The sequence below is a fragment of the Tiliqua scincoides genome, chromosome 2 (assembly GCF_035046505.1).
Source record: "Tiliqua scincoides isolate rTilSci1 chromosome 2, rTilSci1.hap2, whole genome shotgun sequence".
NCBI lineage: Eukaryota > Metazoa > Chordata > Lepidosauria > Squamata > Scincidae > Tiliqua > Tiliqua scincoides.
The window spans coordinates 112,718,886-112,738,220 of NC_089822.1; the positions used below are offsets into that span (position 1 = coordinate 112,718,886).

At 44.7% G+C, this 19,335-nt stretch overlaps 1 protein-coding gene across 2 annotated transcripts in view; it reads right to left on the bottom strand.

Moving 5' to 3' along the window:
- PDE4A (phosphodiesterase 4A) overlaps positions 1-19,335 on the bottom strand; it is a 122,775-nt gene that overhangs the window by 27,375 nt on the left and 76,065 nt on the right. The window lies entirely within an intron of this gene.

The following is a 19,335-nucleotide window of genomic DNA, read 5'->3' on the forward strand; positions in this document are numbered from 1 at the left end:
TGATGTAGCAAACACACATGCTGCTCTAGTGCAGTAGTTTTCAAAACTGCATTCCTTTGACCCTTTCAGCTCCTCACAGGCCCATCAGGAGTTGCTCAGTAAAAAGATAGATGGCGGGAAATAAACACTTGTCTATCTTGCTACCCCCGCTAATTGGGCAAGAGGCACTTTTTCAAGTGGGTGCTCCTTTTTTTAGCAGGGGGAGAGTAACTGGTCCACCTCACCCCAGCACTGTCTGTTCTAGTGGCAGTCTGCTGGTACTCATTTGCATCTTTTTAGATTGTGAGCCCTTTTGGGACAGGGAGCCATTTAGTTATTTGATTTTTCTCTGTAAACCGCTTTGTGAACTTTTAGTTGAAAAGCGGTATATAAATACTGTTAATAATGTTAATCTTTACTAACCTTCTCTATATAGTGCAGCTAGAGGACAGCATTGGGCTTAAGATGCCCTTCAGAACAGAATGTGTCACAATTTAGTCCAACTGACCTAGTCAGAACCACTTGTGAATTAAGACTGCCTCCTGGAATGTATGCTGGAGCCCTTAGCAACACACTGAGATTCTGTGGCTGATATAAAAGAGTTCTTCAGCAATCAAATTATGTGGAAAGGATTCCCTGAGGGCAGGAAGTTTGAAAACCAGTACTCTAGTGATACTTGTTTCTGTAACTTCTGTTTCTGATACTTGTTTCTGTAATGCTGCATGTTCATGAGCATAAGAACATAAGAACAGCCCCACTGGATCAGGCCATAGGCCCATCTAGTCCAGCTTCCTGTATCTCACAGCAGCCCACCAAATGCCCCAAGGAGCACACCAGATAAGTACACCAGCAAGTACAAACACCAGCAAGTACAAACATGTTGAGATTCAGTCTTTTTCTGGATTTTGTGAACACAGAGGCCAAGTGATTTACCTGCACAGGTGTACCAAAGAGCATGTATACCTGGTACTTTCTCCCCCCCTTTTTAATACAGGTGGCTGCTGCCATTTTCAGTATAGGCACAGGTTGTAGTTAAAATATCACAAAATGTGCGAATCTATCTTGCTGGTAAACCTTATAGGCTCTCAAACCTTTTCCTCCCTTCCATGATTCCTTGGTCAGAATCCTCACTTTTAGGACAAAATTATCACCAACTTAAGTCATGATGACAGAATACCATATATCTCCATGATCTTCCTCAATGTTACCAGAGTTTGCTTGTAGTGTATTTTGGCTTGCACTGCATGGAAATACCAGGAATGGGGCTTGCAGTAGGTCTTTAAATGGCATGTCAGTCAGGGATTTAGCCAGTGCACTGCTCCCCAGCTCTGGCCAAAGGAGGGAACAGCAGGCAGACCAGCCAAGTAAGTTTCCTGCCACCACTAGGCCAGAAAGGTCAGATATTTCCTTATAGCAATGGTTCTCAAATCTTTTAGCATTGGGACCCACTTTTTAGAATAACAATCTGCCAGGACCCACCAGAAGTGATTAACCTGAAAGTGATGTCATGGCTGGCAGTGACATCATCAAGCAGGGAAAATTTTTTAACATCCCCATACAACAAAATAAAAACTAATTAAGAAAATTTAAAGTTTAAGTAAGTCTCAGCTTAAAAATTTATTTAAAATAAATAAGAACCCCTTCCTAACCCTCCCAAGCAGTTGCTGATCTGTTTAAAAAACATCCCCCAAACATCCCAAAGACTGCAACCCTATCTACACTTACCCGGGAGGTAAGTCCCATTGACTAAAACCCATTGAAAAACATATACATAGTATCCCGTTAAAAGTAGAATGTGACATTTCCCCAGATGCAGCCACATACCATGGCAGCATCAAGTCTAATTTATTAAAAATAAAATACACATTGAAATGAATAGGAACGTACTTGAAATTGGCTTGTGACCCATCTAGGAGCTCCTGACCCACAGTTTGAGAAACACAGCCTTAAAGATTTTGGGCTCCAATCTGCTCACTGATCTGAGTTGGCTCAATCAAATCCTCAGTCCATTCTTGTTATTTATTCTAACATTGCTCGTAATTGCCCTTCTCTATGGTTTTTTGCACATATAACTCTGCTGCTGCTCCATCCTGGTCTAAGGCTTCATTATTTTGGTTATTTCAAATTGAGTTTTTGGAACAATTGAGGCAAAAACAAATGGTTTACCATTCTCTTCTACTATTGCCTCAAAATCCCAGTCCTAGAGAACAACTTTAGTGCATGACCCTCACCCAGATATGTCCCAGCCTGCTGTCTTCCCGTGGATTCTTCTCAATCCCAACATGCCCATCTGGCTGCTCAGTTTTCCAAAACGTAGAAGAAATGAGGGGCAATAACCCGGACATCCCATTGCCTCTGCGTAACTCTACCAAAAGGAAACAAGTAGGAGGAAGGGGGGGATGGCCTCAGATGGGCAGTCTGTGTTGCTACTCCAGATGAGAGATGCTACTGAGGTTAAGGAAACTTGGACTGGAACAACTGTTATATACAGCCAACCAGACTGCTGTTGGCTCCTCAAGTCACCGGGACAGAAAAGGAACAGTTCTAGCTTTGGCCATTGTGGCGGGGGGGGGGGGCAGGGGCGGGGCGGAATGACAGGCACACTGCAGTGCAGCAGAGATCAGGATAACAACTCAGTCTGGAAAAAAGACATCTAAGCCCTGTTATCTGGATCCCCAGTTTAAGACTCATGTGCCTTACATGTTGCCTTCCTTACAAACATCACAGCCCACATAACAAAACAAGCCCAGTTCCCAGGTCCAATCAGCTACCTTTGGAATTCAAACCTGGAATCTAAAAAAGGACATTCCTCTGTAATAATGGGATGGGGGGGGGGTTGAACTGGGAACTGAAACGATTAGCTAAAAAGACAATAGATGAGATACCGGTAGTAGGTTTTCATCCCTGAAGTGTACTCATTGGGCCCCACAGTCTCTGTAAGGGGACCTGGTCCTAAAAAATGTTTTGTAACCCTTCAATTAGACCAGAACCTGGCAGTGTAGTTTCCAATTAAATGCCCCATTCTCTTTCCGTAAGCTGGCACAATGGCATAGCATAGCCGGCCTAAAGAACTTCGCAGAGTTAGCCTTGAATATTTGGGCAGGGGGATCGGCTTGCTTTTTCCAGTTTTGTTTTTCAACACAGTTTTGTTTTTCAACACTCTCATTTTAAAAGCCACTTTGTCCTTGAGAAAACTCCCGGATGTTCCTCCCTGGCAGAAGGGTTGAGGTGACTCATCATCTCATCAGTGAGACGGGTAATGCTACAGGCTCCTAACCACAACAGCCCCCGGGAGAAACCTCCTGGGTAGAGAAAGGGCTTCCACAGCATTCCTTCAGCTATTCTGCAACAAGGGATAGGAATGCTGTATGTGGAAGCATACTGGGTGGTGGTGCACATTTTTCTGCTCCAGGGCCACAAACTTTCTCCTTTTCCTGGACTCACCAAAGCACTTGATAGCTCTCTGCAGACATGGCAACATTCTTGCCCTGTCCTCATCGATCTCCACCATATGCACTTGCAAGCCACATGGAAAAAGTGGTGTTATGGACATAGATCAAAAACTTACACTGCTGGAGCCAGTATAACATAGGGACTAGAACAGCAATTTTCAGTCCTTTTCATCTCACAGCACACTGACAAGGCGCTAAAATTGTCAAGGCACACCATCAGTTTTTTTTTTTTTACAATTGACAAGGCACACCATACTGCTGGTAGGGGGCTCACATCCCACAATGGCCCTACTAATAAATGACCCTCCCCCAAATTCCTACGGCACACCTATGGACCATTCATGGCACACTAATGTGCCGTGGCACACTGGTTGAAAATCACTGGACCAGAATGCTGAATTCAAACTTGGGAAGACTTGAGTTCAAATCTCTGCTCAGCCATGAATCTCATTGTATGGCTGTAAGCCAGTCACACTCTCCCAGCATAACCTATCTTACTGGATTGTTGCAAAAGTAAAGGTGGAAGGGGAGAGAACAATGTACACCATCCTGAGCACTAGAAGAAGGGGGAATGAAAATGAAAATACTGCCTCCTTTGTCATGCATTTTTAAACGATTTCTCCTCTTTCTCATTCCAATTTCATCATTTCTTACACAACTGCTGAAAGGTAAAAATGCTGCTGTGAACTTCTTGGAGGAAAGGCAGCATATAGAAGTAACAAAGTGTAAAGCGCAACAAATGAATAAATTCATTTGAACAACAAATTTATTCAACAAATGAATAAATTGTTTGTGTGAGAAGACAGCAGCTCCTGTTCTTTAGTAAGGAGAACGATAGGATAATCCTATGCACATTTGCTCAGAAGTCCCATTATATTCAATGGATCTTACTCCCAGGAAAGTGCACACAGAATGAACAGGAAAGCAATGGCTGTATATTTGGTGTATGTCCAAGTAGCTCTTCAGACTAGGAATTCTGTTTGGGTGCATCTAATTGCCTCAAGCTACATGCTTCAAGTCAGGCCAGACACTCAGGAGTCCAGGATGATTACGCAACTTGTCCAGCTAGCTTCCCAAGGGCAACATGGGTGAGGTAAGGGATGTGTGAAAAGGGGCCTAGCTTTCCCCAAGCTACTTCTCACCTGCAAGCAGGTGCACACCTGCTTCCACCTGCACACCTGGAAGCAGGAGCATCTGTCACCTGCATATGTCCTTAACCTAGCCTAGAGTTGAACAAACCTAAGAATGCCACACAAAATCCACCCCACCCACCCGCAAAACTTTTAGTTTATTCAGCCACCATTACCCTGGATAAGAGAAACTGACCAATAGCCATATGGCCAAACATTTAGAAAAATTTCAAGTTTTCAGAAATTTTCATCTCCATTATCTCTTGTGTACAGACCACCCAGTAATGGCTTCGGTTATATGTTGATTCAACTATTAGTGATCAGTTCACCAAGCATATTTCCTGGTAACATGCCCATACACACATGGAATGAATAAATGGAATTTTCCTAAAAATTTTTGGCCTTCCATTCACAGCTGCATTTCTGCTAATTTCCCTGTATTTCAGAAAGATATCCTGAATTTCAAAATGAGCCCTCTAATGACTAACATGAGGAGAGAACACCTCATTTACAGCAACAAGAACAAGCATATGATTGACGGGAAATGAGCCCTTAAACACATTTTTGGAAGGATGTGGCTCTGCCTCCAGGGATGGGAAATTTCTAAAAATGTTGGCTTTAAAGACATTTCAACATGTATAATGACTGCAAAATTTCAAAACAATCTATGACTATGGTGCAAGCTTTGTTGAATTGGCATGGAACAATCCATACAGACATGCTTTGTGTACCAACTGAGCAAAGGCCACACCACCCAGTAGCAAGGGAAGATTTTGCTCTTCACTTCTATAGGAGAAGCAGTTGTGTATATGAACACCACTGATGTATTCCCTGAAAATGGATATACCAGATCTAGAGAATACAGCCTATTCCTGTCTGTATAGCCCTGCCCTTTGGCACTGTTTTGTTCATGCCAGAGTGTTAAGTAATATTTAATTGGTGAAAGTACACACACTCTCACTCGTGTTCTGATCATTAGACTCAGATCTAATACTTGTATCCCACATCTCCTCTCTCCTTCCAACTCTCTTATAAGTCACAATTCCCTTTTCTCAAGTGGGGAGCTAGGACTGTGAGAAAGAGACTGGCCTAAGACCACTGAGAAGGTCAATGGCCTTGAACCATAAAGGATCCCTGTCCAGAAAATACAACCTTCATTGTGACAAATACAGTTACAAGAAGTGTTCCCCATAAAACCAATTTCTTGTGAGCCACTTATAGCACTTTAGTGCCTCTTCCCTGCTGTTAGTCACTAACAGTGTGCATATAAGAAAGACAGGGAATGGGGCCGCAAGCTCAGGTGTGAAGTATCTGCTTAGTAAACAGAAGGTTCCAGGCTAATTCTCTGGCATTTCTAAAGAGGGCTCGCACAGGCACCATATTTTAAGAAATACAATTTTAAATGTGCTTGTATCAAGCTTTTTTTTTTTTTTTTAATTCAACTGATGGTAAGGTGGATTTACAACCCCCCTTTGCACAGTTTTTAATCCCCCATTCGTGATGTGACACTTAAAACTTAGAGAAAACATATAACTAGTTAATGGGGGTAACTTGCATTAACTGAAGGAAAGGAAGGTTTTCAAGTGATATGTTAAAGCAATTTAAAGTGCTCATGTGATTTAGGCCAGCAGTTCTCAATCTGTGGGTCTGGTACCCACCAGTGGGTCATGACCCAATTTTTGGTGGTTAACGAAACTGAAAAGGCAGATTAGGCTAAGTGCTTCAAGAATTAAACAAGCTGCTACCGGGGGGGGGGGAAGCATTGCTGCCCAAACACCATTACAGTCCTTGGCATTGATAAACCAGGCTGCAGCCACTAGGGCCTCTAAAAAGTTTGGGATTCACTGATTTAGGTCAAGGCTTCTTGCACAATTTACAGCGCAATCCTAGTTTGCGCTGGAATGGGTAGGCTGGCAGACCTGCCTCATATCCAGTACAGTTTGAGGATAAAAGTGGCTCAGCCCGGGGCAAGGAGAATTGCTTCCTCTTACCCTGGGAAGAGCTGCTGTAGCCCCAATGGGTCTACTCTGATCTGCACCACCTAAAGAGATGGTACAGATCCGAGCAGCCTGGAGCTGCTCTCAGTTGCCCGGGAATGGGGTCAGGATTCAGCACAAATGAGTGTCCTGGTCCCACCCCCACTCTCACTCTCCTGCCCCACCCCCACTCTCCTGCCACCCGCACATGGGCCCGCCCACTTCCTGCTTTCCCCCTGCCCCGGAACACCTCCTCCCTGCTCTCCACAGACCCCTGCGCCAGCCAAGCTCAGTCAGCGTGAACCTACTGGTCCGGAGGCTGGCATGGAGGCTGGATGCAGCCTCTGTGGCTGGCACATGTTCTTGTGCCAGCCCAGCTGACACTCGAGGAGGGGCAAATGGACTTGCACCAGCGCAGTGCCAAGAACTCTGTTCTTGTCCATAAACTGGGCATGGCTCGGGAACCACAGCTGTCGGTTATCTCTACTGTCCTCTATTTCTGAGTAGCCCATTCCCTCTTATGACCAGCATCCTGATTTCCCAGTCCTCAGGGACAACCACGGTGGATGCCTAGAAACAGTGTTTTAACAAGTGTTTATTTACCATGGCAAGCATGAAACCACCTAGTAAATTGGATGCCTGATCCCATATGAACCTGTTTGTTAAGTTCTTTAGAGGGAGGTCCTCCTGGGTATTGCACCAGAATCAGACACCTGGTTGTTTGGGCCTCAGGAAAGAACCTTCCCCACTGCTGCACCCAGGCTGTGGAATGCCTTCCCTAGAAAGGCACGATTGGCCCCATCCTTGTAGGTCTTCCTCTGCTTGGTGATGATGTTTTTATTCCAGTCAACTTTCCCAGTTTTTAATGCTGTGCTCTGTTTTCATTAGGCTGCCTTTTTTATTGCTGCCTCACTGCTGTTTTATTGCTTGTTCGTTTTAGATGCTGTGTTTATTTTATGCTGTTACTGCAAGACACCTTGGGCATTATTTTATGATAGAAAAGCCCAGGAGAAACATCCAAAATAAACATCACTGCAATGTGATAAGTATATATATACCCCCCCCCCATACCTGATGAGAAATCTGGGGAAAGATGGGAGTGGTAGTACTGTATTTTCCCCCACTACTTAGTCAGGTACCACAGACAAATGGGCTTCCCACTTCACTGATAACAGCCCACAGAAACTCGAACTTCGAACTTGTAGCTGCCCATGATTAGAGCTCACAGACTGCAGCTGAGGTGGCAATCCCGTGTTTGGCTTGGCTCACTTCAAATGATAGGAGGCAGCTCACATATCTGAATTTCCCTTCATAATCAAAGGAATAAATGAAAATCTTGCACACCAAAGTGCACATCCTTCTACCATGTGTCAGGCAGAAGGGTTCTAGTCAAGCCTCCTTACCATGTACAGTTTTCTATGCAGAGAAGGGTCTGGTTTTTTGGAAAGAGAATTCTCCCCCACTACCACAATGTGACACTTCAGTCACAAGACAGTCCAAGACACAGGTTTGTCACTTCAGTTGCTGCATGTGAGAATGAGGCCCGTGTCTAACTCTCCCAGAGGCTGGAACTGAGTTGTTAAGCTCAGGGCGCAATCCTAACCCACTTTCCAGCACTGACATTAGGGCAGTGCAGCTCTGAGGTTTTGGAATCCCTCACTTTGAGGAGGCCTCTGTGAGTGCCACCTAACTGCAGGATGCAGCACACGTCCCATTGGCACAGCTATACCAGTGCTGGAAAGCAGGTTAGGATTTGGGCCTCAGTCTATCTCCAAGTAGGGAGGGAAAGCAGTGCTAATGGATTTCCAGAAAGACTACCAATATTCAGTCAAAGACAGGGGTACTCTCATTTTGATGCTCATCTTGACAGGTGATACGCCTGGACTTCACAAATTTTCTCTCTCTTGTCCCACCTTCTCTGTTTTTGTCTATCCAGGATTGATCTGAGACACTTTATCACCCCAAGTTGTGGCCCCTGGTTGTGCCCCCTTGTCTCCTGCAATTTCACAGATTACACTGGGGAATAATGGGTCTGTGTTTTTCCCCACATGATACCTGCTAGTCTATTTCTCTCCTTGCTGATCATCTGTTTTCAACATCTTCCCTATCTGCTGTGACTATACCTTTTCTCCTCAGCCAAGCTGTCCACCTGCCTGCCTGCCCACTCTCCATTGCTTGCTTTCCATAACCTGTTTCCTCAAGAGTTGCATGTAGCGAAGCCACAATTCGGGGAAGGGGGGGTAATGTGAAAAGGGGGAATAGAGGTGGCATCCTCATCATTGCTGGCAGCCAATCAGCTATGCTTCTGAGCAATCTCCATAGCAACAAGAATCTCCTTAGCAACTGCCCTCATCTTCAGACTAAAGGACAGGTCTTTGGGAAACCCTACATAAGAGGACAAGGAACAGGACAGAATCCACTGGATTTAACTCATTCTCTCCTGGAGCTGGAGGCACATATATCCCTACTGATCTTTGGAAAAAGCTGCCTCCCTCTAGCCCAAATTTCACGGAGGCAATCAGTGTCAAATATCCTTACAATCTGTGGTGCAGGGGTGGTGGTGGTGAGCCTCAATGGCTCTTTGCAGTGAGTTTTTCCACCCCAATGCAATCACTTCCAATCTCTCTCTTGTCTTTCTACCCTACATTGTCCAAATATGCCCCCTCCATATTGTTTCACTCATATGTATGCTATGGCAAGAAGTCCAGTGACTGCAGTTCCCTTTCCTTCCAAATTCTCCCTCCCTTCCTTCCCATAACTTGCTTTTCTAAGGAGATTATCCAGCTCACCCCCTCACACAACGTGTTGGTAAATCCTGGATTTAGGAAGGCAACCCACTGGTACAAGCTGTGGAGGTACCCAAAGACTGACTTCCCTTAGTCCAGACTGAATGTTTCCCCTGTATGACAGGGAAGAGGGAGCTGGCATTAAAGAGCACACCCAGCCTGCCACCAAGTCATGCTTAGAAACCACAGCACTGGTTTCCACAACTTGCTCTAACTCAGAGGAAAGGCAATGACAGAGGCTGAAGTACTCAATTCCTTTTCCCACATTGCTTCAGTCATGATATAGAAGGAAAGTAGCAACACTCCACAAAGAAAACAAGGATCGTAGGTCAAAATAGTAAAGAAGAATGTCAAAAAATAACTGGATAATCAGAATGAATTCAAATCAGCAGGATTAGGTAGCATTTGACCAAGAATTCCCAGAGGTGGTTCCCCCTTAAGGCAACCTCAGGCAGTGATCATGGATGCCACTAAGGGCAATAGTTCTGACCCAAGAAGAACAATCCTGCATAAGGCCCATCAACATGAACAGAAGTTGTGCAACAGCATAGTAGCACTCTTGCCCACTTCCCATTCATTTCAATAAGACCTGTGCAATAGAACTTGCCACATTAACATGTGTCACATGTCAGTGTGAGAAATATGCAACATTCAGATTTTCAATTTTGGATATCAAAAGATCTCAGAATAACCGGGTTTAACTAGAAAAACAGCTGCCATATTTTTTAGCCTTACAGGACTGGAGAAAAACAAACACCTATCTTTAAAAAGGAAAGGAAGACCACATAAAATTATAGTAGTAGAACTTTCCCAACTGCAACAGGAAAAGTATTACAAGAAGTAAACATAGCGGTAAACTCATAACTATCCAACGCAAAATGGAGTACCAATAACCAATATAAATTTTCAAGAACCAATCCTAAACCAACCTTAGCCTTCCATGTTTGAAACAATAACTGATTTGCTAGAGGAGGTAAACCTACTTGATGTCATGCATTTGGGCAAGGTTTTGGAATCTAGTTCTCATAATAACTGTTTACAAGAAAGTTTGGGAGATATAAACTTGATGAAGTATTAAAAATCAATATGTAAATTGGTGAAGTAATCATAGGTAGAAGATAGATCAAGGGAAAGTTGGAACACTGTGCTGTTCGGTATCCTTATCAGTTAACTCTGATAAAACAGTAAAAAGTAGCAGTACATCAACTCTTTAGGTCAGTGTTTCTCAAACTGAGAGTTGGGACCCACTAGGTTGGTCACGAGCCAATTTCAGGTGGGTCCCCATTCATCTCAATATTTTATTTTGAATAGGGGAAATTGGGAAAATGTTACAGATCTGTACTTTCAACAGGCTACAATGTCTATGCTTTTAACAATGAAAGTCACTCCTGGGTAAGTATGAGTAGGATAGCAGCCTAAGATTGTGAAAAAGATGATGTCACTTCCGGTCATGACATCACTTCCGGTGGGTTCTGATAGATTCTCATTCTAAAAAGTGGGTCCCGACATTAAAAGTGTGAGAACCACTGCTTTAGATACAACAAAATTGTGAGGGAACTGCAAATATGCTAGGATAGTTTAAAAATGGAAAGTGATGCCAAAAAACTCAGAAACAGGGCACACAGTAACAACATGAAATTATTCAAGGTTAACTATAAAATTTTATATATCAGAATAAAACCTAGATACACCAGTATAAGAAAGGAGACACTCGCTAAGGAACGTCCAATTACATTTAAGAGTCACAGTCACTAACACACTGAACATGAGTCAATGGAGGCCAATTTATACATTCATCAGAATCAAGTGGTGGTTTGAACCTTTCATTAAAAGGAATTATACATTCATCAGTATCAAGTGGCTTTTCCTGGCTGCAGATGGTGGTGGAGGACTGGCTGTTTCGATGGACTGCCGCCATCTAAAACGCTTCCTGCATAAATATAACCATCACCAGAGAGACAGTCTCAACCTAGTTTTCTCCCAGACATGCTGCTTTTCTGTAGGAAGCTGGAAGCCACTGCAGACTCCAGGAAAATCTACACTAATCGATTCCACCAAATGTATAAACTTTGGGGAGTGGCAATAGCTCAGTGGTAGAGCACATGGTTACATATGTTCTCTGAGTCAATCTCTGGCAACTCCAGGTAGGGTTGGGAAAGGTACAATTCAAGGAAGTTGTACAAGCTGAAAAGGACTGAAAGGCAAATCCTGTGTGAAAAGACTAAACAAAAAGGGTTCCTGCAGAAACTGCAGGAAGAAAGGTTTACTTAGGGCATTAATCAAACAATTATTAGTTCAAAGCACATTCACACCTGAGTTTTTTGGGTTGGGGCAGACCCAAAGGCAATAATACAGTATACTACTCATAAGTAATTGCTCAGGATGGAATGTTATGTACAGGCAAGGGATGGGGAGCAGAACTGCTATCCCCCTATTTTTAAAATACCTGACTGTGTATGCTTCAGCACACAAAAAGGGGAAGCACTCATGCTGCACAGAGGGAACTTGCAAGAGCACTCAAGTAGGCAGTCCTTACTGGCAAAGTCCTGAAATACCTGAAAGTGATTTTTTTTTTCCTGGTTTCACCTCAGCAGGAAATTTCCCTGAAAAACCACATCTAAACACTAGAAGCCTCTACCTCAGTGTTTCCCTGATCCACCAGTGGCCCTGACTTTTGTTGGTGGGTTGTGAAACTGACAAGCTGATAGCTGACAAGGAAAATTTATAGAGCCCTATGGAAAGTGAAACTGAGTCACATGTGCATATTTACTCATGAGTAGGCCAATGTGCCTCAGTCCACTTTGAAGAGGTGAGAGGAACACAATGCCATCAGAATGGTCACAATCCGATGAATGCAGGTCCCAAACAACTCTGGAGAAGGAAGACCCCCCCCCCACTGTCAAGGAAAATGCATTGAGCTCAACAGAAAGCAACACTGAGCCACATGCACGTGTAATTTTGTGAGTTGGCAAGCATGCCTCAAGTCTTATTGAAGCCCAGGTGAAGACTGCAAAGCCACCAGAGTGGTCTTGATTGAATGTGGAGCTCAACAAATCCCTCTTAAAAAGGCAGCCCCCCACCATAGTAAAAAGTTTTAAAAAACAGAGGCTGGTGACTTTTTTTTTTTAAACGTCTTGTAAACCTAGGTGGGTTCCAATAAACTGTTGTTTTTAAAAGTGGGTCCCACTGCTAAAAACTTTGGGAACCACTATCCTATCTCTATCTATACACATGGAGAGGAAGCTTGCCCCTTTAGTCCTCATTCCTATGCAACTCCCCTTTTTGCAGGATAACATTACTTAAGGTCCACAACCTGTGAGTGGGAGAATGCTGCATTATCATGGACATCACGAGAGCTACCCAATAGGTGACCCCAACATTAGTGCAACCACACTCCAAATTACAGTGCTAACTGGAATATGAAGCATATCCCCCCAATATATTATGCTTTCCCAATATGTTGGAAGGTTGGGCATATGAAAAAACCCTGAAAAAGAAGCTTGAAAGAACACATCTAGATTCTCTTTAACAAAGGAGCCACCACTGTCTTTTTGGTCCCTATGAAGTGATCCCTATGAAGGAAAGGCCTTGAAGTTAAAATTCAGGAAAACACTTCCTACTGCTAGACAAAATTCAGCAACAGAATAAGCTTAAATATGTATATTTAACACATCTCCTCCTTTGGAGACCAAAAGTGCTGACGCATCTTAAGAAACTATGGGCACAATCCAAAAGGTGCCTTATGCCGGCCCAAGTCCCTTATGCCGCCTTATAAGTCCCTTGTGAGCCTTATGCAGGCCCAAGCCTCAGTGGGTGGGAGCCGCGTCGGCACAATTAGATGCACTGATGTGTGGAGGCAGGCAGAAGCCTCCGCGGCGGTTCCCGCACCTGACACAAGTGGCAAAGGTAGGCGTGGAGGGGGCGTTTCTGGGCGGGGGAGGGCGGGCGATGAATGGCCCTGGGGGCAGGTACGTGGGGAGCCGGGGGCAGGGCTGGGACCCAGTGGTTATGCCGGATCCTAACCCCTGTCCCTGGAGAGAATGGAGCGGCTTCCAGTCGCTCCGCTCTCCTCGGACTTGCACCACCTCTGGAGGTGGAGCAGGCTCGAGGTGACCCATTGGGGCATGTAGTCCTTACCCAGAGGTAAGGGGAAGAGCTTCCCCTTGCCCCTGGCTGAGCCGCTGCAGCCAACGAACCTGTGTTGGATGCAGCGCAAGCCTCCTGGCTTGCCTGCTCCAGCGCAGGTTTGGATTGCACCCTATGGCTGCAATCCTATCTTCACTTTCTTGGGAGTAAGCCCCATTAAACAATAAGACTTACTTCTGAGCAGATCTGCATAGGATTGTGCCCTTTAGGGATGTGTGCCCAATTCCTGAAATCATGATCACAGAATTGGGAGGGACCTAATAGGTCATCTAGTCCAATCCCTTGCCTTAGGCAGGAAATCCTCTTAGAGCATCTCCAACATGCTTGTTGTGCCTCTGCTTGAATATCTCCAGTGAGGGAGAGTCCACCACCTCTCTTGTCAATCTGTTCCACAGCCGAACCTCTCATACCGTCAGCAATTTTTTCCTGATATCTAAATCCTTTCTTGCAGTTTGTACCCATTGGTTGTAGTTCTACTTTCAGAGACAGCTAAGAATAAATTATTCCCTTCTTCCATATGACAGCCCTTAAGGTATTTGAAGGGAGCTATCATAACCCCTCTCAGCCTTCTCTTCTCCAGGCTGAACATGCCAAGTTCCCTCAATCTTTCCCCATAGGGCTTGTCCTCCAGCCCCCTGATCTCTTGGGGATGCATTCACCTAAACATTCTGTTTAAAGGCAGAGTTGGACTATATCAGTGCTTTGCAAAGTGTGCTAAGAGCTTTGGGGCTCCCTTTCAAGGGCTCCATGACCACATCAGAAGTTGCTGCAACCTGCTCAGCATCATGATACTATACGTATGCATCCTCACTCTGGGGATCCCCAAGACTCTGCACATGTGCTGGTAGGGCTCCCCAAGACTCCATTTAGAAGTGTGAAGGGCTCCAGAAACTGAAACATTTGAGAATCGCTGGACTATATGATGCAATGAGAACCAGAATTTCCCTACTGAGTGTGCTGTGGTCATATCAGGCCACCTTGTCATTTCTAGTGGAAAAATTGGTTCTTATATATGGACTATTTGCAACAAAAAGTCAATGATGCACCATGACTCCTCAAGGTATCTAAGGCGTGAAAGATACATCGCTGCACTGAAAGGACTCGATCACATCCCAAATGCCTGCCTTGGCAGATGAAGGAAAATAATTATGCCCAGAAAATAACTTTGCTGGTGACCAGTATCAATCCAAGCAATCAGGTGGTCTCTGATAAAAGCGTGGCCAAACATTGGACCTCATTATCTGAGCCCACTTTCTTTAAGGGCCTGCAATGAAAACAGACAACAATAAAAGAGTGCATAGACATGCGGGTAGAGATATTCTCTCTTCATTGCCAGGACCCCTCACAGAGTGATCCTTCGACAATATTAGACAATGGGAGTCAGAACCCACACCAGTCAGTTGGATACTGAAAGTTTAGTACTCTGAACTTTTCATTGGACCATTTCAGCGACGTGGAGAGGGGGGATTTGCTGCATGGGCAACAGTCTATCCTCCATATCTACTTTACCCAGGCTTCTCGCACTGGAGAGGACACTCTGTTCCAGAGCACTATTCAGAGCGCGATACCATAGTCTTCTGAGACTGAAGGATGCCAACTATAAAGTACTCTGAAGGTCATGGTGCTTCTCTGCTCAGGTACTGTACACCTTACTTCATGTTAACTGCAACAATGCTATTCTCTGCCCTTTCTGCCTTATTATGCTACAAGTTTAAACTAGATCTCTGGTGACTACATTGCAATGACCAAACGGTGGTGGTGGTGGACTGATCTGGAAAGCCCTGTAGTCTCCCCCTTTTTCAAACAAAATGCTCCCCCATCTCTTTTCCTCATCTTTCAAGATCCCCACATGCACACAGTCCTCCTTCATTCCTCAGAATTGGGACACACACACACTGAAAATCTGTGGTTGCCTTCTGCAACAGCATCTCCCCCCATAGAACCTAATAAATGCGCCCGGTTCCTTGTGGAGAAAAAAAAGAATAAAAAATTGGAGACACAAACAGACAACTATCCCAACTACAGCCAGGCATATATGGGTAGGGAGGAGAAGAGCACTCTCATAAAGAATCAAAAAGCACGCAGCCTGTGTTGGGTTCTGCAGGCTGGTGCCTGCACACAGCAAATTAGGTCAAAATTTACAATGGAAAACACAGTTCAAGAAAAGCAGCCCATTGCAACAAGGGGAGACTAGAATTGGATGAGGTGGGAGTTAGAATGTGCATGCCACCTGCTGATCTATAAAGAAGTAGATGCAAGAGGTTGATTTAAGAAAAAGAGGCTGGCAATAGACCTACAACAAACAGAATGCTGTCCCCCAAGCCTGTGTGAAGGGGGCTTGGAGGGCAAGGCCTGAAGTCCCATCAGGATGTGGTAACAACACTCCCTCCCTACTCTCCCCGGTGCCCAACTCTGGGGTGGTAGAAAAATCTATAAACAAAGAACCAACAAGACAGAATGCACTGGATTTCAACTGGTGGCTTATGATCCACAGCTTGGTGGTTGTTCCCAACCTTCTATGGGGCATCAACATTTTCCAGTACCTAGCTTTTTAAGAGAAGGGGGAGGAAAAGAGAGATAGAGGTGGAGACACAGTGAGAAAGGGAGATAAAAACAAAAGGAGAGAAAGAAGGGCACACACACACTGTAAACAGTTTTTAAAAAGAATCAGAAGTAGGTCCCACATTGCAGATTGATGTTAAGAGGCGTTTCTGAGTCTAGCAATGTTGTAGACCACTGGCACAGAGACAGGACTGCATTTCAACAGAAAAGCAATGGATTTGAATCCCTGCTTGCTGGGGGGGGAGGGTGGGCCAGACACTCTCAAATCTGTTCTGCAGGGTCGTTATGAAGATAAACAGGGATGACTGATGCCCTGAGCTTCTTGGATGAAAGATGGGAATACAAATTTGATAGACAGATAGATAAGCTACCCAGCCCCTACAGACACAATTGTGTTACAAGCCAAGAGTGAGTGACTATTACTTCAGGTTCCAGGTATTTTGGTAAGGGCTAGGCCCAAATGGTGCTGAACATCACAGCAGAGAAACTATTCTAGGGAACATTATGAGCTTAAACAAAAGCTACCATGCCACATCCCTCAAGTCAAGGGCAGAAGGGACTTGGTCTCCATGGTCCACTCAGAGTCAAGCATCCACAGCAAGACTTGCTTAATGGAAACGAAGCAGGCGAAAACCAAACTTCGAGGTTGTTGTAAGCGTGTGGCAAGGTGGGGGGCTGGCATCTTAGGTGGCGCATTTTGGCCACCATTAAGCGCAGCAACCAACACTGAGACAGATCTGACCCATGGAACATAATCTACTAGCAAGTTTCGCTCAAGTAACACTGGAATGGACAGGAAGGACATGGTAATTACCCACAGGCAGGGATGTCTGCCATAGTCACCAAAACATCTCCAGCTTGTCTTGTTTCAAACTTCGTTCATTCATGAACACTGAAAATATCTTGTAGACTGGTGTTTCCCTCACCAGTCATACGATGGAAAAGCAGAGGTTGAGGATTTCTGGATTCTTGTTTACATCTCTGGCAGGAGAAGTAAGGCCCACTGACCCAGGATAGGGTGGGGGTTAGGAAGCAGAATCCTTGAATTCTGTGCATATCTCTGGGAATGGAGATTCTGAAAAGTGGAGGCTATAGGAGTAGGCAGGTGGGCTGCCTACTCTTGGGCCTGCCTCACTTGGGCCTAGCCTCACCTCAGTCAGGTGGGCTGTAGAGGGATAGAGATCCAAAGTGATGCTGAGGAATGAGGACAGAAAGCAGAACAATGGCCAGAGTGTATGCTGCTATCATATTGGTCCACTCCACCCCAAAAAGGTTCTGGATGCATGTGCCTTGTTTTGACAGATTTGTACTGTAAAGGAGACTCTTTAAGGATTTTTTAAAATCTCTTCATGGAAACATGAGTATGGAAGCAAAAGGCTGGCCAGTACCCCAAAGCATGGTTCCCAACAACTCTAGAAAAATGTAGCAGCAGACAAGAATGCAAGATCTCCAGAATGGTCAAAGGTCTTGTTTCAGCACTGCTGCCACCCCCACCTCCAGAACAGCTCTACCTGCCATCCTTGCAAAGTGCTTTGACAACTAGGAACAGGATGATCAAGACTATTTTCATCAGACTGTGTTGACTGTTTGAGCAACCACATCAGAGACTCTTGTCTCTACTGTGCTGAAAACACTGGGAAAACGGATGAAAGCACCCCCCTCCACCAAGAGTGGAGCTCTTCTGAAAACCAGTCTGCACAATTCTCAAGAATATTTGGTTCTCATTACAGTGTCAAAATCAGAACCAGATTGTGGGGGGAGGCGCACCTAGGTTTTTCTGAGAGTCTGAGCCCCTCATGGTGAACTAAGAGGAGCAGAAGTCTTCAGGAAGAAAGAGCGAGCCTAACTTTTAGTGATTTGCTTGAGGGGAACAAGAATTGATGCCAAATTTCTCAGAAGCTTCAGGGAATATAAACTGCTCACAATAATGCATCCCCTCCCCCGCATTCAATTTCTCTGCTTTCCACTGTTTTTCTTCAGCTGTCAGAGTTCAGCCAGGGAAATGGAAAGATACAAGGTGTACTAAGAACTAGCATGGCAGCCTGGAAGGCTTGTACTGTATTCAAAAACCTCAGCTTAGTCATGGACAAACTTTGTGGCCTTGGTCAAGTCTCTCTCAACTCCACCATTCCCAACCAACGAAGTGGTGACCTAGCTCTCAAGGCTTGATGCAAAGATAAATAAGGTGGCATACAGTATTTTGTACTCCTAAGCAGCAACAGCTACAAACCTGGAGTCTTTGTGACACACACACACACACACACACACACACACACACAGTCTGGGGAAATGCAATTTAGTAAGCACTCTCCCACCCACAAACACACACACCCAACATGACACACCCACATATTTCTAGCACACTGTACACTCATGAAGATAGTCCTGTTCCAGGAAGGCTCTTTACACAGTCCCAACATAACACATGAATTCACACAATTCTACTGATAACCTTCAACACCCACACACTTCTGTGGAAGCACATGTGCATATACTGACAGCTGCACACCCTTCATCCTAGACAAACATCATTCTCACACTGACCTCTACAAAATCACAATGACATTCAACCACTAAAGACCTACAGCTTTGTCAGGTAGGTAAATACCTCTCAAAACCTGCATAACTGCAGGCTCCCATTCAAAAAACAAACCCTGATCTAATACACTGTTTTTGTATGTGTGTGTGTGTTCCCATCCAAGGCACAGAGGTTTCTTTTGAAACTCATATCCAAAGAAACAGAAGATGTGAATTAAGCTGTGGAAATAAAGGGTGCAAAAACACATCGACATTCCTTGTGACCTCTATATGCACATTTGACACACAATCCTGAAAACCTGTAATTCAATTTACAGATGTTTTGTCAAACCTGCGCAAACCAAAACATACAAAATCAACATACTTCTTAAAAAACATTTACACACACAAACACACACACACACACACACACCCCAGGCACATCAAGTAATTCAACTGATCTGCACAAAGAAACACAGCACTAGAGCCCACGTTCCAGCCATACTCTTCAAACACCTTAATGCACTTGGTTCCATGGAGCAGGACCATGCGACATACATACACACACATGACACAGATACAGGGCAGCAGACACACCACACACATGAGGTCTCTCCTGTGGCACTTGTAAATCTGGAGAATATCAAGAGGGGGGTATCTACTGAGGCTGCACATCTCTGAGGGGAGAGACTAGGAAACCGAGAAGTGGCAACAGCTCCAATGTGACATTGTGAGGAGGCAGGAAGGACATAGGCCTCCCTCCAGCCTCTCTTGGCAGGCACAGCAC